The following is a 24,807-nucleotide window of genomic DNA, read 5'->3' on the forward strand; positions in this document are numbered from 1 at the left end:
GTCTATTTACCCTATCCATGCCTATCATGATTTTATAAACCTCTATTAGGTCACCCCTCAGCCTTCGACGCTCCAGGGAAAGCAATAGTGTATAGTTAATTATAATTTACCTCTTCATTCATGGTTAACTTATATCAATTCTACTTTTTAAGAGTATTGATGTTTAATTTTGACAGGATATGATGAATACATTATTTTACTCTTATATACTAAATATTATTTTGTTTTGAAATGTTAATCTCATGGATTCCCCATTCTTTCAGTAAATAACTGGGATTCAGATTTCTTATTTTGAAAAACAGAGTTCCTGATCATGACCAAAATCATAATATTATCAATAGGTTGATCATTGTAGCTTTATGAAGTCCATTGGGGTGTGATCCCCAGATATAGGCTTGTTATTTGCACAACTCTGGAAAATATAATTAGGTTCTGGGAGAGAGATAGTGAGTGTATGAGCACTACTTACCTTCAGTTTAATAGCACTTTCTTTTATTCAGTTCCCTTCCTGTTATTTTTACCTCCTTTTTGCACTGGATCTCCTCTTCCTCTCTAGCTTTTTCAAATGCAAATGTAAGGTTTAGGAAACTGAAATCAAACAAGACCCTTCAAAGGAAGCAGAAAAGAACTTCAATCAGAAAGTAGCAAGTGGGATTAGGGAGAATCATAAGGCATTGTATGCATACATTAAGAGCAAGTTGAAAACCAGGGAAAGGTAAGGTCCACTCAAGGCCAAAGGAGGGAATTTATGTGTGGAGCCAAAGGAAATGGGTGAGGTATTTTGTATTGGTATTCACTAAGGAGAAGAATATGGACGATCTTAAGATTAGGGAGGGATATGTTGATATTCTGGGGCATGTTGATAAAGAAGGAGGAGGTGTTGTGTATCTCGACAAACATTAACGTAGATAAATCCCCAGGGTCTGATGGGGTCTATCCCAAGATATGGAGGGAGGAGTTTGCTGCTGCCTTGAGATCTTTGTATCTTGTTTAGCTGCAGGCAGGATCCCAGAAGACTGGAGAATAAACAATGTTATTCCTTTTATTAAGAAGGTCAACGGGGATAATCCAAGAAATTACTGGCTAGTGAGCCTTAGATCAGTGTTAGGGAAATTATTGAGAAGTTTCCCAGGGAGAGGATTTACTTGCACCTGTAAAAGAAAGAATTTACTAGGAATAGTCAACATGGCTTTTTGTCAGGTGGTGGGGAGGGGGTGGGGGGGTGGTCTTTTCTCAAAAAGTTGATTGAGTTTTCTGAGGAAGTGTTAAAGATGATTGATGCAGATAGGGCAGTGGATGTTGTCTGCATGGACCTTACTAAAGCATTTGACAAGGTCCCTCATAGTAGGCTGGTTCAGAATATGAAGTCACATGGAATCCATGGTGAGTTGGAAAATTGGATTCAACATTGGCTTAGTCATAGAAAAAAGGAAAGTTGTGGAGGGCCAGTTTTTCTGACTGGTGGTCTGTGACCTGTGTGTTTTGTGAAGATCAGACATGGAGCCCCTGTTGTTTATAGTAAACATAAATAATTTGGATGAAAATGTTGGTGGTCTGATTTGTAATTGGTGGAGTTGTGGAAACTGAGGAAGGTTACCAAAGGATACAGCAAGATATAGATCAGTTGGAAAGTTGGAAGGGAAGTGGCAGATGGTGTTTAATCCAGGCAAAAGTGACGACTACAGATGCTGGAAACCAGAGTCTAGATTAGAGTGGTGCTGGAAAAGCACAGCAGGTCAGGCAGCATCTGAGGAGCAGGAAAATCGATGTTTTGGGCAAAAGCCCTTCATCAGGAATCCAGCCAAGTGTGAGAAGGTCAAATGCAAGAGGCAAGTATACAGTAATTGGCAGGACCCTTTGGAGCATTGATATTGAGAGGGATATATGGGGTACAAATTCATAGCTCCCTGAAAGTGACAAAACAAGTGGATAAGGTGGTAAAGAAGGCATGCAACATGCTTGCCTTCATTGGGCAGGGTGTTGAGTATAAAAGTTGGCAAGTCATATTACAGCTGTATAGGACTTTAGTTAGGCCACATTTAGAATATTGTGTGCAGTTCTGATCCCATACTTTAGTACGGATGCGGAGTCTTTGGAGAGGATACAGAAGAGGTTTACCATGATGTTGTCTGGATTGGAGAGTAATAGCTGGAAGGAGAGGTTGGACAAACTTGAATTGTATTCACTAGTGCATCAGAGGCTGAGGGGGGGGTGACCTGATAGAAGTATATAAGGTTACGAGAGATATGGATAGAGTGGATAATTGGAGGTTTTTCCTCAGGGTAGAAGTGTCATATACTCGGGGACATGGATTTAAGGAGAGAGGGAGCAGGTTTAAGGGAAATGTGTGAGGAAAGTTTTTATACAGTAGGATGTAGGTGTCTGGGCAAATACACTGCCGGGAGAATGGTGGAAGCAGATACAACAGCAAAGTTTAACAAGCACTAAGATAGATACATGTAGAGGCAGAGATTAGAGGAATATAAACAGTATGCAGGCAGATTACATTAGTTTAAATGAGCATCATGGTCTGTACAGACACAGTGGGCCAAGTGGGCCTGTTTCTGTGCTGTACTAATCTATGATTTGTTCCATGATTTCAGTCAGAAACCCTGAGGTTTAAACTCTTGCCTACATTTTCATTTTGACCTTTACCCTTTCCAAAATGCATAATTCACAATCTGAAGGCCATCTTTATTTAAAAGTAGCAAACAAAAATTGATAGCATACATTTGTAAAGATATTTTAAAACAATTATAGGGTTATTTTTGTCCTTTGCTGTATCACAATCAAGATACTCCATCAACCAGAATACTCTGTTGATAGCAGCATTGTAGATTTGATTTTATTCATTTAAGGACAGAGGGCATCAACAAGACAGACCAGCACTTGTTGCCCATCAGCTGAACAGAAAAGAGAAAGAGGAAAGTTCAGATTCAGAAAATAGGACAACAAAAATATTTAAGTTGATTTCAGCTTTGAAATAAACATTATGTATATTATACATCCGGGGATTCTTTTCATTGGAAACAGGATTTGAAAGCTAGGAAGAGTATTTCATGTCAATACTGAAAAGAATGAACTTAGACAACACCTTAGAAACTTAGAAGACATCTCTTAGTAGAGGCTGATAGAATTATGGAACATATCAGCAGAGTGGATGGTGGAATACAAAAACATGGAAAATTTTATCATAGTACTCAATAAGTTCCTATTATCAAAGAAATCCACGGCTGATACTTTGACAATTAATATAAGGAAGCATGAATGCTCATGTGGCCTTACTGATGGTGGTAGTATACCTACATCCGAGCCAGGAGACCTGTGGTTAACTCCCACCCTCCCCCAGGCTGTCATAACATTCCTGAGCCATAGAGTCATAGAGATGTACAGCACAGAAACAGACCCTTCGGTCCAATCCGCCCATACCAACCAGATATCCCAACCCTATCTAGTCCCACCTGCCAGCACCCGGCCCATATCCCTCCAAACTCTTCCTATTCATATACCCATCCAAATGCTTTTTAAATGTTGCAATTGTACCAGCCTCCACCACTTCCTCTGGCAGTTCGTTCCATACATGTACTACCCTCTGCGTAAAAAAAATTGCTCATTATGTCTCTTTTATATGTTTCCTTCTCACCATGTACCTATGCCCTCTAGTTCTGGACTCCCCCACCCCAGGGAAAAGACTTTATCTACTTATCCTATCTATGCCCGTCATGATTTTGTAAACCTCTATAAGGTCACCCCTCAACCTCCGACGCTCCAGGGAAAACAGCCCCAGTCTTTTCAGCCTCTCTCTATAGCTCAAATCCTCCAAACCTGGCAACATCCTTGTAAATCTTTTCTGAACCCTTTCAAGTTTCACAACATCTTTCCGATAGGAAGGAGACCAGAATCGCACGCAATATTCCAACAGTGGGCTAGCCAATGCACTGTACAGTACAACATGACCTCCTAGCTCCTGTATTCAATACTCTGACCAATAAAGGAAAGCATACCAAACGCCTTCTTCACTATCCTATCTACCTGTGACTCCACTTTCAAGGAGCTATGAACCTGCACTCCAAGGTCTCTTTGTTCAGCAACACTCCCTAGGACCTTACCATTAAGTGTATAAGTCCTGCAGATATTATTGCACTTCTCTGGACCAGGTGGACCATGAACCCAGGCCATGTAGTCTAGAGATAGGGACACTACCACTGCAACACACGATCCCACCTTGAGCAGGTCGACTAGAAGATCACTGTAGGGAAACAGGTGGGGTTGGTTTGATTGTGCGGATGTTACAGGTTGTACAATCTGACTTCTTTGAGCGCTAAAACGTGTAAGCTGAAGAATCCTTACAAGGATGCAAACTCTCCAATGTTGCTGGCAATTTAAGGGTTAGCAAATCCTTCTATTTTTGTTTTAAATGGTAGCTGATATATGTTTTTGTAGAAAAAACATCTTTTGCTCCATTTCCATGTACTTTTGCAGTTTGGCTGCAAGTTTGTGATAAATTGTCCTGATAGGGAGCCCGTCATTCATAGAGGAAGCTGGATCCAGGCACAGGACTACAACACTATATTACTAACACACCAGCTGGCCTCCTGTTAAATGTGATACTCAATTGAAAGCCCATAAATGGTGAATTTACCTTAAACTTTAACTTTTAAAAATACTTTCCGAGGATGAGGTCATCAATGTTTGGTCCAGCATTTATTACCCATCCCTGACTGCCCTTGAACTCATTGTGTCATAGAAACATACAGCACGGAAACAGACCCTTTGGCCCATCTCGTCTATCTCAACCAAATTTCCTAAACTGAACTAGTCCCAGTTGCCTGCATTTGGCCCATATCCCTCTAAATCTTTCTAATCTATGTAACTAACCAAATGTCTTTTAAATGTTGTAATTGGGACCATCCTTGACCACTTCCTCTGGTAGCCTGTTCCTCTGCATGAAAGGTTTGCCCCTCAGGTCCTTTTTCAGTCTTTCCCCTCTCGCTATAAACCTCTGCCCTCTCGGTTTGGACTCTTCTGCCCTTGGGAAAAGACCTTGGCTATTCTCCTTATCTATGCCCCTCATCATTTCATCAACCTTTATAATGTCACCCCTCAGTCTACTACATTCCAAGGAGAAAAATCCAAGCCTATCCAGTCTCTCCTTACAATTCAAACGTCCTTGTAAATATTTTTTGTACCCTATCCAGTTTGAAAACATCCTTCCTATTGCAGGATGACCAGAATTGTATGCAGTATTCTAAAAGTGGCCTCACCAGTGTTCTGTACAAATGCAACATGATGTCTCAACTCCTATAATTAATGTTCTGAATGAAGGCAAGTATGCCACATGCCTTCTTCACCTCACTATCTACTTGCAACTCCATTTTCAAGGAACTATGCATCGCTAGGTCTCTGTTCAACAACACTCATTTTGGAAGGTCAAACTCAAATGCTGAATATAGGATTAAAGACGGGATTCTTGGCAGAATGGAGGAACAGAAGGATTTTGGTGTTCTCAAAGTTTCCACCCAGGTGGATAGGGTTGTTAAGAAAGCATATGATGTTTTGGCTTTCATTAACACGGGGATCAAATTTAAGAGCTGCAAGGTTTTGCTACAGCTCTACAAGTCCTTGGTGAGACCACACTTGGAATGTTGTGTCCAGTTCTGGTTGCCCTACTATAGGAAAGATACAGAGGCTTTGGAGAGGGTGCAAAGCAAGTTTACCAGGTTGCTACCTGGACTGGAGGGCTTGTCTTGTGAAGAGACGTTGACTAAGCTCGGACTTTTCTCTCTGGAGAGAAAGAAGAAGAGAGGTGACCTGATTGAGGTATATACAATAATGAGAGGAATGGATAGAGTCAATAGCAAGAGACTTTTCCCCAGGGCAAGATTGACTGGCATGAGGGGTCATAGTTTTAAAATGTTAGGAGAGAGGTGTAGAAGGGACGTCAGAGGAAGGTTCTTTACGCAGAGAGTTGTGAATGCATGGAATGCATTGCCAGTGGTGTGGTGGAAGTAGAGTCATTAGGAACATTTAAGCGACTGCTGGACATGTACATGGAGAGCAGTGAATTGAGGGGCGCGTAGGTTAAGTTATTTTATTTTACATTAGGATTACTCCTCGGCACAACATCATGGGCTAAAGGGCCTGTTCTGAGCTGTACTTTTCTATGTTCTATGTTCTAAAACTCACCTGGTCCTACCTTAAACTGTGTACGTCCAGCCCTGGTTTGTCTTACGTAAACACCTTGTATTTGCCCAAATTAAACTCCATCTGCCATTTCTTGGCGCATTGGCACAGTTGATCAAGATCTCATTGTACTCTGAGATACCTTTCTTCACTGTCCACTATAGCACCAATTTTGGTTTCATTGGCAAACTTACAAATCATGCCTCGTATGTTCTCATCCAAAGCATTGATATAAATGACAAACAACAGTTGAACCAGGTCATACCAGGTAAGGACAGCAGATTCCCTTCTCTAAAGGACAGGAGTGAACCCAATGGGCATTTGAGACACATGGCCATCATTAGACCAGCTTTTAATTCAAGTTTCTTTTACCCAATTCAAATTTCACCATCTGCGGAGGTGGGGTTCAAACCTATGCCCCTGGAGCATTACTCTGGGGCTCTGGATTACTAATCCAGTGACATGACTATTAGCATTAATGAGTTCTGTTTCTCTTTGCACTGTCATGAAATGATTACCCTCTGATTACAGAAACATGATTAAACAGGCACAGTGCCTTTTTAGCTGTTAAAGTGATACCAGTCAGTTAAACCAAATGGATTAAGTGAACGTTAATATTTTACAATTATCCTCTGACGTTTAGCAAAATGACCTTTTGGCACTCATACAGATATGAACTGTTAAAACTGAGCCCTTTCACTGTGTCAAAAAGACAAAATGAAAATGTATTTCGGGGAGAGGTGAACTACTTTACAGAATTTTTTGACATTGTGCCTCCCAACATCCTTTTCCTTATTCTCATGGAGATGTGGAACTGCAATTGCTGGTAACATCATGATAATGTTGGAGTGTTAAATCAGCAGGACAATTTATAAATCTGGTGAGACAATCAAAATAGGTTACAATTTTACGTCAAAATTAATGAGTCTCACTGGATTTCAGTAATGATTGACAGTTCTCCATGTCAGGTCAGGTGAAGCACAAGGCATCTGTTTAAAGAGGTTACACTGAGGATTGAGGGAACTTTGAAAAGGAGGCAGTGTTCATGAGAAACATCCCTTTTTGGACAAAGTGGAATGCTGCTGACAATATTATATCTGCTCAGTTCAGCATTAACCAGGATATTTTCCAGTTTACTGGAGCATTTAGTGCCTTTTTCAGTACATTGTGGATGTCAGCAATGAGAAGTGAAAGACTTGAGCTGGAATTTTATGCAGAAACGGCAGCTCTGACTCCCCCTTGGAAAGTTGACAATGAGCTCATCTTTGCTTGGTCACACTACCCTGAGCCAATTTTCCAATTGTTGGAATTAATTAGTTCAGGACAAAACAATCATTGGACTCTGGGAGAAATCCCAGCTCCCAGAGCTGTCTACATATCTCTAGTGCCAGCAGCGTTACCGAGGCACAGTGGCAACAGCTGGGATTAAAGACAGACCCAAATCAGGTTCATCAATGGAGTATTCAAAGTAAATTAGGGTCCTCTGCTAGGGCTAGTCTAGAAAGGCCCAATGAGGAAGGGGTGGAGGACAGAGTTTAGGAGGTTGGAGACATGGGGAATATGCAGGGGTGGAATACCATTGAGTTACAATTTCAGTGGAGGATCTTCCATCAGAATAAAGTTCCAAGGAAAGGTTATAGGCCTGAAACATTAACTCAATACCTCTCCCCACAGATACTGCCATTCCTGCTGAGCATTTTTAATGCTGGTTTTCATTTCAGGTTTTAAGCATCTATTGGGGTGTCCAGAATTGAATATGCTGGGGCAAGATGGGGCACAGTTCCATTAACCTTCTTGACAATCCTTTGTACCTTTCCACCAGCTTGTGTGATAAACGCTCCTCAATTCTCCTTCTATTCCATAGGTACAAGGTTATTGTGTCAGGAAAATATAATCAATTCAAAGGGGATAACTTCAAACATCCCTACATTAATAGTTCAGATGTAAAACTAACTAACCAGCAAATATCTCTAAGGAGTGTGACTTGTTATTCGCATTTGATCAGAGATTAACCCTTGAGCTCACTCCCTGTCTCTTGCCTGCTGTTCAATCACCAGCCCATATTGCATACAACTCTGATCGCCGTTGCAATAATTTCTTGTAATTAACCCCAAGGAGTATTTTTTGACCATCCTGATAGTCAACATCAATTGACTCTCCACTATACATCGTGCAGATATCATCCTCAAAAGATGTAATGAATTAGTCAGACAGATCCTCCACAAAACCTGGTAATTATGTAAGTGTTCATCTATTCCATCTCAAATGATATTGACCACCAACGTCTTCACAATTGCTATTGAGCTAACAGGTATGCGGTTAGTTGATTTCTGTCTCATTCCCTTCTTTAAAAAGAGACTTTACAATTTTCCAATTTTAAGTGACATTTCCTGAATCCAGAGAACACTCTAAAATTGTGACCAATGTAGCTGCAATTTCCTAACTTGGAAAAATTATTTTCTTCATTACTTTTATTTATGAATATTAAATCCACTAAGTTCCTTCCCTTGATTTTTAGGTTCCCTAATGCCATTGGTATCCAAATGGTTTTACAAATGGAGGTAAAGCATTCCGTGAATGAGGTGTGATTTACTACTTGTCCACTACAGTCTGACTTGAGTTGTCCTTAATAGGATATAGTCTCTGCCGCATCTGCTCCCAGAAGGACCATTTCCAAATCCGTACAACCCAGATGGCCTTCTTCTTCAAGGACCGCAATGTCCCCCCAGACGTGGTCGACAATGCCCTCCACTGCATCTCTTCCACTTCCCGCTCCTCCGCCCTTGAGCCCCGCCCCTCCAACCGCCACCAGGACAGAACCCCATTGCTCCTCACCTACCACCCCACCAACCTCCATGTACAGCGTATCATCCACCGTCATTTCCGCCACCTCCAAACGGACCCCACCACCAGGGATATATTTCCCTCCCCTCCCCTATCAGCGTTCTGAAAAGACCACTCCCTCAGTGACTCCCTCGTCAGGTCCACACCCCCCACCAACCCAACCTCCACTCCCGGTACCTTCCCCTGCAACCGCAAGAAATGCAAAACTAGCGCGCACACCTCCACCCTTACTTCCCTCCAAGGCTCCAAGGGATACTTCCATATCCGCCACAAATTCATCTGCACCTCCACACACATCATCTATTGCATCCGCTGCACCCGATGTGGCCTCCTCTATATTGGGGAGACAGGCCGCCTACTTGCGGAACGTTTCAGAGAACACCTCTGGGACACCTGGACCAACCAACTCAACCACCCTGTGGCTCAACACTTCAACTCCCCCTCCCACTCCACCAAGGACATGCAGGTCCTTGGCCTCCTCCATCGCCAGACCATAGCAACACGACGGTTGGAGGAAGAGCGCCTCATCTTCCGCCTAGGAACCCTCCAACCACAAGGGATGAACTCAGATTTCTCCAGTTTCCTCATTTCCCCTCCCCCCACCTTGTCTCAGTCAAATCCCTCGAACTCAGCACCGCCTTCCTAACCTGCAATCTTCTTTCTGACCTCTCCACCCCCACCCCACTCCGGCCTATCACCCTCACCTTGACCTCCTTCCACCTATCGCATTTCCAACGCCTCTCCCCCAAGTCCCTCCTCCCTACCTTTTATCTTAGCCTGCTGGACACACTTTCCTCATTCCTGAAGAAGGGCTTATGCCCGAAATGTCGATTCTCCTGTTCCTTGGATGCTGCCTGACCTGCTGCACTTTTCCAGCAACACATTTTCAGCTATAGTCACCAATACCACTCACTTTCTGTATACATGTCCGCAAGAGGTTTGTTGTCAGTTTGACCACCTCTTGCGAGTTTTTTTTCATATTCTCTTTTTGTATTTCTTATTGTCATCTTCTTAATAAAGGAAAGTCTATATTTGCACAACATGTTTGTTATAATTTGACCCAGGTACACTCCAAAGTACATAGGCCACCCATTCTGGGCTGCCACACAACTGATTGCAATCATTCTAGAGGACGAGCAGCTTAAATTGGTTCAAGCTATTTGTTTTTTAAAATTATCTACTCATGGGATGTGAGCATTTATTGTCCTTCGCTGGTTGGAAAGGTGGTAGTGAGTTGCCTTGAACTCCTGCAGTCCATGTGCTGTAGTTGGCTCCACAATGTAAGGAGGGAATTCCAGGATTTTAACCCAGTGATACAGAAGGAACAATAATACATTTCCAAGTCAAGATGGTGAGTGGTTTGGAGGGGTAGTGACCCTATGTATCTGCTGTTCTTGATCTTCTGGATGGAATTAGTCGTGGGTTTGGACTCTATTCAACAAGTGGGTTTTGCTAAAAAGCCTGGTTATTTAGCTCAGTCACCTCCCATCTAATTAAGGTAAAAAGATTGCAGCTTAGTTTTCTGCCAAGTCAAACTAAGAAAAGTAGAACAGTACTAATTGGTTTCTCCTTCCCACATGCTCTTCATGCTTTGATATTCAGTCAGAATGCCTTCCCATCTATCAAACATTAACTAAAGGCCTATTAATGTAAACCATGTGTCTGTATTAGCAAAAAGCCCAGCGTTGAAACCTTCAGCAAACAGGCAAGTTATCGCTGACTCATTGCTCTTGTCTTCTGAGCTCACTTAGAACCTCTGGGAATCAATACTAATTAGATCAATGTGATAAATTTGAATCATTTATGATCTTCGCAATTTTCCAACGAAATGTCGAGATCAACATTAACCAGAGACCTATCACCAAATTGGAAGAATTACCAGAACACTCAATAAATAGACAATATAATTCAAGTACCAAATAATCAATTTAGCACTTAACCCATAAGCTTAAAGATGACTGTGCCTCAATTTCTTGTATGGTGTAAACTTATATTTTCTGTAATAGTTTGAGAATTTTCCACCTTTGTAGAAGGCTTCACCTTAGTAACTGTTAACTGCTAAGCAATTAATGGTGTGGTGTTTTTCATGTGATTCAGAATATACTAGCAAACTCAACACAATGTTTAGAGATTTTTCTGTTCAATTAGTAGCTACATAAATTGGGTGATTAAAATAAATGAGTCAAAATCCCATCTGAATCAAACTGCATTGCTAAGTGCACAACCCTTGAGAAAAGATATAGATGAGTCCCGTATATGGTTAGATGTAATTCTAGAACATTTATGATGAGGAGGCTAAAGGTGGTTTTTGAATATCAGGTCAAGAATGTTTGACAGAAGTGATAAAATCTTCTGTTTTTGGTTAATTTGTGAGCCAAATTTGTGTAAGTCACTTGTAACTTGTAAGTGCTGAACCTGACCTCAATCTAATAAGTACTTTATCAATTTCTCACTTATATGACAACTGAAAAATCTGATTGATCAGAATTCATATTTGAAATGATTATTTTTCCTCTCCCTTTTACCCTTAGCAGGACTTATACACTTAATGGTAAGGTCCTAGGGAGTGTTGCTGAACAAAGAGACCTTGGAGTGCAGGTTCATAGCTCCTTGAAAGTGGAGTCACAGGTAGATAGGATAGTGAAGAAGATGTTTGGTATGCTTTCCTTTTTTGGTCAGAGTATTGAGTACAGGAGTCAGGAGGTCATATTGCGGCTGTACAGGACATTGGTTAGGCCACCGCTGGAATATTGCGTGCAATTCTAGTCTCCTTCCTTTCGGAAAGATGTTGTGAAACTTGAAATGGTTCAGAAAAGACTTACAAGGATGTTGCCAGGGTTAGAGGATTTGAGCTATAGTGAGAGGCTGAACAGGCTGGGGCTGTTTTCCCTGAAGTGTCGGAGGCTGTGGGGTGACCTTATAGAGGTTTACAAAATTATGAGGGGCATGGATATGATAAATAGGCAAAGTCTTTTCCCTGGGGTGGGGGAGTCCAGAACTAGAGGGCATAGGTACATGGTGAGAAGGAAAGATATAAAAGAGACCTAAGGGGCAACTTTTTCATGCAGAGGGTGGTATGTGTATGAAATGAGCTGCCAGAGGAAGTGGTGGAAGCTGGTACAATTGCAACATTTAAGAGGCATTCAGATGGGTATATGAATAGGAAGGGTTTGGAGGGATATGGGCCGGTTGCTGGCAGGTGGGACTAAAATGGGTTGGGATATCTGGTTGGCATGGACAAGTTGGACTGAAGGGTCTGTTTCCATGCTGTACATCTCTATGACTCTATGACTCTACTTGGGACTCTGGTGAAATATTTCATGACATTGTAGAGTTTTTGCCATTATATCATCTGGCTGGGGTGGCAAGGGTGGTAGAGTGGGGATTTGATTTGATTTATTATTGTCACATGCACTTAGGTACAGTGAAAAATGTTGTTTTGTATGCAGTACAGGCAGCTTATACCATACAAAGAGCATTAGGGTAATAGAACTGAGCAAGAAATGTAATGTTACAGCTGCAGAAAAGCTGCACAAAGAGCAAGATCAACATTAAATTAAAATTTGAGAGGTTCACTCAGAAGTCTTAGAGAGTTGGTGAGGAGGGGGAGAGCTGCATGAATCTAAGGATGGGGCAGAGAGTCATTGGTGAAGAAATTAGGAGGTTCAAGAGGAATTTAGGAGGTTTGAACCAGTTATCCATGTGTTAGAATTAGTTTTAATCTGTCTAATACTTTCAGTTAAGTAGGTCAAATCCTACAGGAGTCTTTGAGTTGGAGACTTTTCTTTGGGGTTCCCAGACAAATCGTAATAGCACATTAGAAGTTGAGACTTCCCAGGCAATTCCCATAGCGGGACTTCCAAGGGACCCTGATGTGTACTCCATGTCACTGACTATAGTGAAGACATTTCTCCTTTCCTCAGTGTAAGAGTGTTGAAGAAACAAATAAAAAGTTAAATCAATAAGACAGAGCAGTGATGTTGCAGAATTAAATTGTTTTGGTTGCTGGAGAACAGAAATGGTTGCACTGAAGAAATAGGAAAGTGTTCACTTGCTTATCTTCAGGCTACATGGTGAAGCTGCCTCAGAACTGGGGAGAAGTAACACATGCCCTCAGGTTACACAGCTCACCAGCAGAATTAGACTGAAATTCCATCCTCCAAATGTTTTCGATCTCTATTCATCCAGCAAGATAGGGTCTCTTGTTTGTTCAGTGCCTGGTGTGTACCCTATAGCATCTTCATTGCATTATTACCAATTCCAATTACTGGTTCCTTTTAATTTTCCAAACCTCTTTAGATTAAGGGAAGGTTTCTTTAGACTGGAAAATAGCTAATGTAACTCCTTTATTAAAAAGGAGCGATACAGAAAGGAGTCTACCGAGTATTAGCTTAATAAGTCATAAGGAAACTGTTAGAGTCTATTATTAAAATGTTATAGTAGGGCACTTGGATAAGTTTGAGGTAATCAGGCAGAGTTAACATAGTTTGGTCAAAGGGAATTCATGTTTAGCTCATGCTTTAGAGTTCTTGAAAGACATTATTTATGCTGTGGATAAAAGGGAACCAGTAGGTGTCATGTATTTAGATTCCCAGAAGGCACTTGATAATGTTCTTCATCAAAGATATTTTGCAGAAAATAAAAGCTCATGATGTTGGTGATAACATACTGATATGGATAGAATATTGTCTGGCTAACAGAAAACAGAGAGTGGAATACATGGATCTTTTTCAGGCTGGCAGTGTGGTGTCCCACTGGGCTCAGTGCTGGGACCTCAACTCTTTACAACTTATAGACATGTTTTGGATGAAAGGACTGAAGGCATGGTAGCTAAATATGCTGATGACACAAAGATGGATAGAAAATGAGTTGGGAAGAGGACATACGGAGCCCTCAAAAGGATATAGATAGGTTAAATAAGTGGGCAAAGGTCTGGCAAATGGATTATAATGTGGGTAAGTGTGACATTATTCATTTTCGCAGGAAGTATAAAAAAGAAGCATATTCTCTAAATGGTGAGAGTTTGCAGTTTTCAAAGATGCAGAGAGATTTGGGAATCCTAGTGAATCACAGAAATGAAGCATGCAGTCGCAAGTAATCAGGAGCTACATTCATCCAGGAAAACAGAGTGTTTTCCATCACACTCCTGACCTGTAGGTGGTGGACATACAGTGGGGTGTCAAGAGGTGAGTTACCCACCACAGATTTGCAAGCATGAGGAGACAATGGTCTCATGATATTACTGCTAGATTATTAATCCAGAGACTTGGGCAATGTTTTGGGGACCTGGGTTCAAATGACAGATGGTGGAATTTGAATTCAATAAAAATCTGAAGTTAAAAGTTTCATCAAGGCCAATTGTCAATCTTTTTGTCATGAACACCCTGTTAGGGAAGGAAACTGCCATCCTTACCAGAACTGGTCTATGTGTGACTCCAGACCCAGAGCAATGTGGTTGACTCTTACTGCCCTCTGGGCAATCAGGGATGACAATAAATGCTGATCCAGCCAGCAATGCCCACGGCCCATGAGTGAATAACAAAAAAATCCTTTGAGTAGCTTTTGTTGGAAATAAAATCTTTTTAAGAATTATGAGCTGGTCTTAACTATGCGTAGTTACAGTTAACATGGGAAGTGAATTGACCATTTTATATGCACCTAGTCTTGTTGTTCTAACAAATTCACTGATCTGGAAAAACTGATTGGAATGTTGAGTGAATGTTTACCATCTGCCCATCTACCATTGGTTTGCAGTTACTGCTCGAAGTTGAAATCAAAGAGTTGAAAATTGGATGGGTTCAATGATGTTTGGATGTTGAGTTTTACCAGATCACCATCCAGTGAAAGTGAAAATGACCACTTTATGTCTCTCTCTTTCCCTATCTGTCTGTCTCTGCCTGTTTGACCTCTGTCTCTTGTCTGATCTGCTCACAACTCTGCTCACTTGCATTTGTGTGTTTGCCCACTCCTTGTATCTCAGTTTCCTGCTCTGAAGTAAAAATACGAATTTGAAAATAATTCTAAACTCCATGCTTTAACTTCTTTGTAAGTAATTTTGCACCTTATGGTTAAGTCTCCTCAGCTGGCAGGGTTCTTGCAACAGAAGAACAACAATCAACCTTCTATAAATAAGGTGGCTTCCAAATTAAATGCCAATGCAGGTATTGAAGGCCAAAATAAATGCTAAGTTTAATTAAGTTAATATGGAACATGTTGTAGTTTATGTCTTCACTCTATTACACATCTTATTTTCAGCATCTTATTTTAGAGGGAACATAAATCTGGAAGAATTTCAAAGACATTTTCAAAGTAATTAACTCCTCTCCCATCCCTTTGATACATTTTGCCATCAACTCATTCAATTTGTTATTTCTATAAATGCTTGATATTTCTTCACTGACAGTTTTTAAGCCATTTACTCGACTTTGATTGGTACACTCACTACCTACTAGATCCTGATTTATTGGTCCATTTATCAATTTGAAATTTTCAATGCAACAAACATCTAATTTGCATTATCATATGATTTTTTTTCTTCTTCTTCACCCACAGAATTGTTACTGTGCAGAAAGAAATCTTCACCCATCAAACCTACCCTGGCTGTCCAAATTCATTTTGTTGTTGTGGTTCTGTTGGCCGAGCTGGAAGTTTTTGTTGCAAACGTTTCGTCCCCTGGCTAGGCGACATCATCAGTGCTTGGGAGCCTCCTGCGAAGCGGTTCTTTGATGTTTCCTCCGGTGTTTATAGTGGTCTGTCCCTGCCACTTCCGGTTGTCAGTTTCAGCTGTCCACTGAAGTGGTTGGTATATTGGGTCCAGGTCGATGTGTTTGTTGATGGAGTTTGTGGATGAATGCCATGCCTCTAGGAATTCCCTGGCTGTTCTCTGTTTGGCTTGCCCTATGATAGTAGTGTTGTCCCAGTCGAATTCATGTTGCTTGTTGTCTGCGTGTGTGGCTACTAAGGATAGCTGGTCGTGTCGTTTCGTGGCTAGTTGATGTTCATGTATGCGGATTGTTAGCTGTCTTCCTGTTTGTCCTATATAGTGTTTTGTGCAGTCCTTGCACGGTATTTTGTACACTACATTTTGTGTCTACGTTTGGACTTTACTTTGCACATTCTTCCTTTCCAGGTAACAGACTTGAACTTTTCAATTGAACCGGCCTCCACCACACTCTCAGGGAGTGCATTGTTAGACTTGTCTGTTCATGTAGTGTTTGCTCTTTGTGAAACCAATTAGTTTAAATCTGCGCATTTTCATTCTCGATCATTTCATGAGCTGGAACATTTTTTCCTTGTCTACTCTGTCCAGACTTTCATGATTTTGAGTACCCCTATTGCATTACACCTCAGCCAAACATAAAGCCACAAGCCATAGGAGCAGAAATAGGCCATTCAGCCCATTGAGTCTGCTCACCATTTATTGAGAACAGGCTTGACCTAAAACTCCATATACCTGCTTTTTTCTCCATAACTCTTGATTCCCTCAATAATTAGACATGTACTTATCTCTCTTAGTCCTGACTGTACTTAACAATTCAATATTTATAACCCTGTATGGTAAGGAGTTCCACAGATGCATTATCTATAAGAGAAAAAAATTCTCTTAATCTCATCCTAATGGATGCTCCCTTATTCTGAGATTATGTCATCTGGTCCCAGAGTCTCACATAAAGGGCAACAACTGCTCCACATCCACCTTGTCAATCCTTTAGGAATTTGATGTGCTACAATAAGGTCACCTCTCAATCTTCTAAACCCCACTGAGTACAAGCCCAACCTACTCAATCTTTCCTCATTAGATAAATGTCTCCATACCCAAGAGTGAATCTTCTCTGTACCACCTCCAAATGCCAGATTATCTTTCTTCAGACAAGGGACCTTAAACTTTTTATGGTATTCCAGATGTGGTCCAACTAGCAAAAACCAAAAGAATTGTCGATGCTGTAAATCAGAAACAAAAACAGAAGTTGCTGGAAAAGCTCAGAAAATCTGGCAGCATCTGTGAAGTGAAGTCAAAGTTAATGTTTCAGTCACTGGACTCAAAATGTTAACTTTGATTTCTCTTCATAGATGCTGTCAGACTTGCTGAGCTTTTTCAGCAACTTCTGTTTTAGTGGTCCAACTACTGCCTTATATCATTTGAGCAACACCTCCTTATTTTTGTACTCCATTCACTCTGGACTAAAGGCCAACATTCCATATACCTTTCCAATTACTTGCTGCATTTCAATGTTAGCTTTTTGTGATTTATGCACAAAGACTGTCAAATCCTTCTGCACAATAGCTTTCTGCAGTCTTTCTCCATTTAAATACTATTCAGCTCCATTTAAATAATAATACCAAAGCAAAGACCTCACATTTTCCCAAATTATAACCCATCTGGCAAGTTTTTTTACCATTCAATTAACATGTCTCTATCCCTCTGCAGGGTCATTATATCAACCTTACCCCTTGCCTTCGCACCTATTTTGGTATTATCCAAAAGCTTGGATATAGTATATTCTAATTCTCTCATCCAAATCACTAATATTTTTTAAAATATAAGGGAGGCGATAGCCTAGTGATGTTATCACGGTACAGCTAATCCAGAGACCCAGGTCATGTTCTGGGGACATGAGTATGAATCCTGCCTTGGCACATGGTGCGATTTGATTTCAATAAAATTCAGGAATTAAGAGTTTAATGATGTCTATGAAACATTGTCAATTGTTGGAAACACCCATCTGATTCGTTAATACCCATTAGGGAAGAAAACGGCCATCCTACATGCAACTTTAGATCCACAACAATGAGGTTGTCTCTTAACTGCTATCTGGGATGGCCTAGCCAGTGATGCCCTCATCCTGTGAATGAATGAATGAATAATTGAGGCCCAAACACTGATCCCTTTGGTATTCCACTAGCTACAGGTTGACAGGCCTAACCTACCTACGTAACTGAAGTTCCTCACACCTGGAATCATTCTTTTGAATCTTTTCTGGACTCCCTTAAGTTAATAGTTGAGTATTCTTATTTATAGGAGGCAGATGCTGAAGATCAGAGTTGAGAGTGAGTTGCTGGAAAAGCACAGCAAGTAAGGCAGCATCCGAGGAGCAGGAAAATCCTGATGAAGGGATCCGGCCCAAAACGTTGATTTTTCTGCTCCTCGGATGCTGCCTGACCTGCTATGCTTTCCCAGCAACACCCTCTCAACACTATTCTTATTTATAGTCAAGCAGAAATAAAATGCCTATTGAACAGAGTCATGTTCATCCTGATAATTAAATGTATCCTGACTTGTATCAATTTTACCATCAAACACTCCCATTTTCTGAGTTATGGTTGATGGATGGATGGATCCTCTTGGATATTTTAGAACTCATTGATTTATGATGCCATTTGAAGATTTCGATGGGATATAGCTCCCAGACACACATTATCAACATTATTTTTCAAATCAAAACACTGAAAAACATTACCCATTCCTACTTTTCTTTGACTCCTCACAAGGGTATCTGGAGAAGCTACATAATGATATTATCTGCTTCTCCTTTACTGTTGAATCATATGTATTAATGTTATTAACGCATCTTGAAAAAGGATTGATAGTTAATGTGCTTGTACATTAAATGCATAAAATAAAGTGTTATTTTCGCAGTGATTTGCATGCAGACTGGATGGCAACAAACCAGAGTGCAATTTACCACTCCATGTATACAAAATCATACAAATGCATATATTGAAGTGCGCAATATAATAAATAGTCAAAGCAAGATGTGAATGTTGCTAATCCAAATTCAGAACATGAATGATGAAGAAACGAGCATTTAATTGATCATGGAACCACTGAGGCATGAAGTGACAATCCTGAACAAGTTCTGTTCACATTTATCATAACCTACCTAAGTAGAAGTCGTTGACTGATGAAACAACAGGACTTATGCGATTCAGGACTTTGCAAATAAGTGTAATTGTATGTCTGGGGCAGGGTAAAGCTACTTAGCTAATGTAAAGTGACAGATAACAAGAAACATCTGTTGACCCTTTGGTTAGCCACTCAGGGAGAACATGTGTCTAAATGCATCGGAGGGTAGGCTAGATATAAATCTATCAGGGTCGTCCAGACCAACACAGCAGCTCATTGTTACAGTTTCTAAAATCACATTTACTGAATTAACCTTAAAAGGGGATCAAGAAGAAGTACCAGCTACACTTCACCAGAGACTCATGTGTATTTTAATACTTTTTATTTCACAATTTAAATCCTATAGACAAGGCAAGACAGTATTTGCTCTTGTTTTAAATATGTGGAAGGAGACACTGACTTCAAAAAATACCAATGTCCACTGAAACGGTTTCTTAATGAGTACTGTGATGACGCTGTGACTTTAAGAAGTTATTTTGTCTTGCTTTTTTTAAAAGAGAGGTTGGAAGGCAGAAATGCTGAGCAATCCACCAGAACCACTTGAGTAAACAGCTTGGATAGATGTGGCCAGTTCTCGCAGATCAGGATTTCTGAACAGCATCAGAAGCTTTGGGGTCTCAACAGAGTTGGAAGCTTCAGTGAATGACTCCTGGCTGCTACTCTCTCTGACCTTCCTCTTGTTCCTTTCCTCCTGGATTGGAGAACTGAATATGAGAATTAGTGTCTGAATTTGCCTTTTTTCTGCCAAGGGGTGTGTTTATGGGATGTTGCTATATTGAAACAGTTAATTAGAAATAGTGTGATGAAGATGTGGGTGTACTGTACCTATAACAAAGTTAAAATCTAACAGAACTACCTGATAGCACCAAGTGTTCGGAACAAGATCGAATGTAACTTTTTGGACCAGCAGCTAGTGTAGCTGGTTGCTTGGAGACAAAAACATATTCGAATTAGGCCAATCTATTTAAATTATACCCCAAAAATACCATACCACAATCAAGTATGAATTTAGTATATTGACAATATTAAAAGCCAATGACACAATCCAATGTTTTGGGGGTATAAGACCGGGAAAAATTGAACAGTTGAGGGAGAACGGCCAAGCCACCAACACATGCAGACTGCCCAGAGAATACCTCCCTTAAAGATATCTTTCTGAATAAGTGACCAGTGAAAAATAATCCCAAAGAAGAAGAAAAAAAATCAGAGGAAGATACAGAGAAAAGATTTGACAGTTGGCTGATTTTGAAATTTGAATTTTTGGTAAATCTTAATCGGGGGTTTTACCGGACTAGTATTATAGAAGGGGAAGGTAAAAGATAGCCCTTCCTGAAGAAGGGCTTATGCCCGAAACGTCGATTCTCCTGTTCCCTGGATGCTGCCTGACCTGCTGTGCTTTTCCAGCAACACATTTCCAGCTCTGATCTCCAGCATCTGCAGACCTCACTTTCTCCTCGAAGGTAAAAGATAGGTGTGAGGAAGGAGTTATAAATAGTTGCTGGTTAATTATTCTCTGTTATACTTTAATAAAATAAAGTTGTTAATTTTTACTTTAAATAGTGACCTTTGGGATAACTTTTGGCCTCTCAAATTTTCACAAATTACTGCATGGAATAAATCTTTTCTATGTTGCTGGTTTAAATTAAGCAGGGGGGGTTTACCCCATGTCGTGACTGTGGCGGAGTATGGGTGGGGGGAGCTCGTCAGTTTAGGGGGCTTTAGTTCATGATTTGAACAGTTTGGGTCTTGGATTTGTGATTTGAACCAGTTTAGACAGATGTGAATAGATTTGGGGGTAAGAAACATCCCAGCAGATTTAAACACTTGCAGGTTAGTGTACTGGATCTTGAAATAAAATGTAGGTGAGACAACTTGTTTAATTTCAGTGACTTGTGGTTGATTAAATTAAAAGTGAGAGAAATGGCTTTTAAGATTGCTAAAGGGTTTCTGGGATTTCAAGAAGATTCTCAAATTTGCCAAGAAAGTTTAGAAGGAAAAATAGGCCATACTTTTGGAATTAGCAAATAAGTTAGATTTGGGTTTAACCAAGGACAGAAGTAAAGCTGAAATTGTAAAGGGGTTACACAAACACTTAGGTGTGTCAGAGAAACAGACAAGTGCAATAGAGCTGAAAAACCTAAATTACAATTGAGGAAAATGGAGTTAGAAGGTAAACAAAGGGAAAAAGAAAGAGAAACGGGGGGGGGGGGGAAGAGAGAGAAGATTCTTGGCTGAGCAAAGAGGGAAAGAAGAAAGGGAGAGAGAGAAGAGAGAAAAAGGGAGAGAAAGGCAAAAAAGAGAGAGAAGGTTCTTAGCTGAGCAAAAAGAGAGAGAATTTGAACTGAAGAAGTTGTGACCTAGTCAGTATAGTCAAGTTAACAGGATGAAAATTAAAAGAGAAGGTAGTGATATATATAAATATGTCAAAACTCTGCCACATTTTGATGAGAAAGATGTTGAAGCCTTCTTTGTTTCAGTTGAAAACTTGGCTAGGCAGATGGAGTGGTCCGAGGATTTATGGGTAAAATTAGTTCAGACTAAACTGGTAGGCAGAGCTTGTGAGGTATTTGGTGTGCTGTCAGATGAGGGGTCAAGGGATTGTGAAGAGGTCAAACAGGCTATTTTAAGTGCCTATGACTTGGTACCAGAAGCATATAGATAGCGGTTCAGAACCATATAGAAGGAACCAGATCGGACTTACATTGAGTTTGAAAGAATTAAGCATAGTCATTTTGACAGTTGAGTGTGCGCTTTAAAAATAGATAGGAACCTTGAAGCTCTAAGAGAGATTATTCTGCTGGAGGAGTTTAAAAACTCATTTCCAGAGATGGTAAGAATTCACGTGGAGGAACAGAAAGTTCAGGAAGTGAGAAGGGCAGCAGAATTAGCAGATGAGTACATGTTAGTGCATAAGACAAGCTTCTGGCCAGAATTTTGTCCTGTGAGGGATCGAAGTTGGGAGAAGGGGAGATCCTGCACAAGAGAACCAAGATTAGAGAGCACTGGCAAGAATTTACCACAGGATAAAAAAAAGGCCCATGAGGGTGGAAAAGAGATGAAAGGCCTCAGGTGTTTTCACTGTAATGGAGTGGGACACAGAAAATTACAGTGCCGGTGGTTTCAGAAGGGCACTGGGAAAAAGGTGTTTCCACTGTGGTAAAGTGGGACACGTAAAGTCACAGTGTTGGACATTAAAGAAAGGCGCTGTGGGAAAAGATGTGGTAAAAGAAGCTAAGCTAATGGCATTAGGGAAGGTAGTAAAGGAGACTCCAAGAAGAGTCCGAGGAGCTGCAGGAGAGTGCACAGCCTCGGCAGGGGCTTTGTATGGAGTTAATACCAGATTTCTACAAAGAATTTGCCTCTGTCGGTAAAGTTTACCCAGAAAGAACAGGGGGATGAGGATGAGAAGTTATAATTTTGAGAGATACAAGATCTAACCAGTTGCTGATGTTGAGGGATGAGCGAGTGCACACTATTTCTGATCTGTTCCCCAAGAGTGCGGTAATTTGTGGGATCGTTGGACAGAAATTTAGCATTCCCCAATGTAAGATCAGGTTGGAGTGCCAACTCAAGACTGGGAAAGTTACAGTGGGAATGATTGACAGAGTTCAGTTCCAGGAATTGAGTTTGTCTTTGGAATGATTTGGCAGGATCCAAGGTGACAGTGACATCTCTTGTTGTAGAGAAGTCCAAAGAAGATCAAGAAACTGAGGGGTAAAAATAGAAATATCCTGGAATTTTCCCACACTGTGTGGTAACCAGATCATACTATCATAAGTCACAGCACGAAGCGAAAAGTAAAGAGAAAGATGATGGAATTGAGGTTCAGTTAGCAGATACCCTGTTTGACATAATGGTGCAAGAAAAACCTTAAAAATGTGTTTCTGGAAAAGCGCAGCAGGTCAGGCAGCATCCAAGGAACAGGAGAATCGACATTTCGGGCATAAGCCCTTCTTCAGGAAATGGCTTCAGGCTTATGCCCGAAACGTCGATTCTCCTGCTCCTTGGATGCTGCCTGACCTGCTGCGCATTTCTAGCAACACATTTTTTCAGCTCTGATCTCCAGCATCTGCAGTCCTCACTTTCTCCTAGCAAGAAAAACCTGAACAGGCAGAGGGTCAGACAGAAGTGTTTAATTCTGAAAGGCAAAGAGACTTGCAACAGCAAGACAAGACAATAAAAGGTATATATGTGAATGTGTACTCCAAAAAGGAGGCAGAGAATATTCCAGAAGGTTATTACCTGAAAGATAGAATCCTAAGACAGAAATGGAGACCACCACAGGTTAGTGCAGAGGAGAAATGGGTGGATGTACACCAGACTGTGTTGCCGGTAGCATACAGACAGGAGGTGTTACGGGTAGCACATGAACTACCTGTTGGAGGTCACCAAGGGGTATGAAAGACTCAGGCTAAGGTACAAAAACATCTGTATTGGCCTGGAATGCACAAGGATGTGGTTAACTTTTGTCGTATGTCTCTTACATGCCAAATGGTAGGTAAGCCACAGGCAGTAATAAAACCAGCAACTTTGTTGCCAATTCCTGCATTTGAAGAACCTTTCACGTGGGTTATAATTGATTGTGTAGGTCCCCTCATGAGAACTAAAAGTGGAAACCAGTACTTGTTAACTATAATGAATGTGTCTACCAGATTTCCAGTGGCAATTCCATTATGGAGTATCGAGGTAAAAAAGATGGTTGAGGAATTAGTAGCTTCCTTCACATGGTATGGGCTACCCAGAGAGATTCAGTCAGACCAAGGGTCAAATTTTACTGTGAGGCTTTTTAAAGAGGTTATAGATAGCTTAGATATATAGCACTTTAAATCCAGTGCATATCATCCTGAATCTCAGGGAGCCTTAGAAAAGTGGCATCAGACCTTGAAGAGCATGTTCAGAGCATACTGTCAGGGTTACCTGAATGATTGGGATAAAGGTATCCCATTCGTATTGTTTGTCATTAGAGATGCCCCAAATGGATCTTCTCAGTTCACTCCCTTCAAGTAAATATTCAAGCATGAAATGAGAGGCCCCTTAAAATTAAGTAAAGAAAAATTGACAGGACCAAAGCCAGAGATCCCACACTTAGATCACATATCGGAGGTGAGGGAGAGATTAAATTGAGTAGGTGAGTTAGCTAAATGGCACCTAAAGAGGGCACAGTGTACAATAAAGCAGGTGCCAGATAAAAGCTCTGAGACATGGACGTTTTCCTGAGGAGATGATGTGTTTGTACTGTTACCAGTGATAGGAGATCCCTTCAAAGCCAGGTTTAGTGGTTCCTATCAAATTGAGAAAAAGTTGAGTCAGGTGAACTGTCTAGTAAAGATGCCAGATAGAGAAAAAATGGTATCAGGCATGTCATGTGAACATTTTGAAACCATATTATACTCAAGAGAAAGAACTTGAGAAACAGGTGTTAGTTATTGCCCCAAGAATGAGGAATCAAATCCAGATGATGTGGACTTTGATGTGCCTCAAAAGAGATTTTAAAAATGAAGAAGTCCTTGAAGAAAATGGTTTTCCTCACATCTTCTCTAAACCTCCTGTGCCTTACCTTAAATCTATGCCCCTCCGCCATTGATCCCTGCAGAAAGGAGAGAGGTTTCTTCCTATCTATTTTGCAACCAGATTATAGTTAACCCTAACCCCGTTTAAGTAATTTTGTGCATCCCATTCTCCTCTGCTCTAAAGTAAACAACCCCAGTCTATCCAATCTCCAAATATCTCAATCAGTGCTGAGATAGCTGTCCAAATCTACATGTGAACAGATAACCCAATGGTATCAGTCACCTGGATCAGAATCTCTATTGCCTGCATGTATATGCATCAGCCCACGAACATGCCTGTTTCAAATATGTGAATAAGAATCTCAG

The sequence above is a fragment of the Chiloscyllium plagiosum genome, unplaced genomic scaffold (assembly GCF_037043375.1).
Source record: "Chiloscyllium plagiosum isolate Xiang-an unplaced genomic scaffold, Cpla_swu_hap1 HiC_scaffold_30, whole genome shotgun sequence".
Taxonomy (NCBI): domain Eukaryota; kingdom Metazoa; phylum Chordata; class Chondrichthyes; order Orectolobiformes; family Hemiscylliidae; genus Chiloscyllium; species Chiloscyllium plagiosum.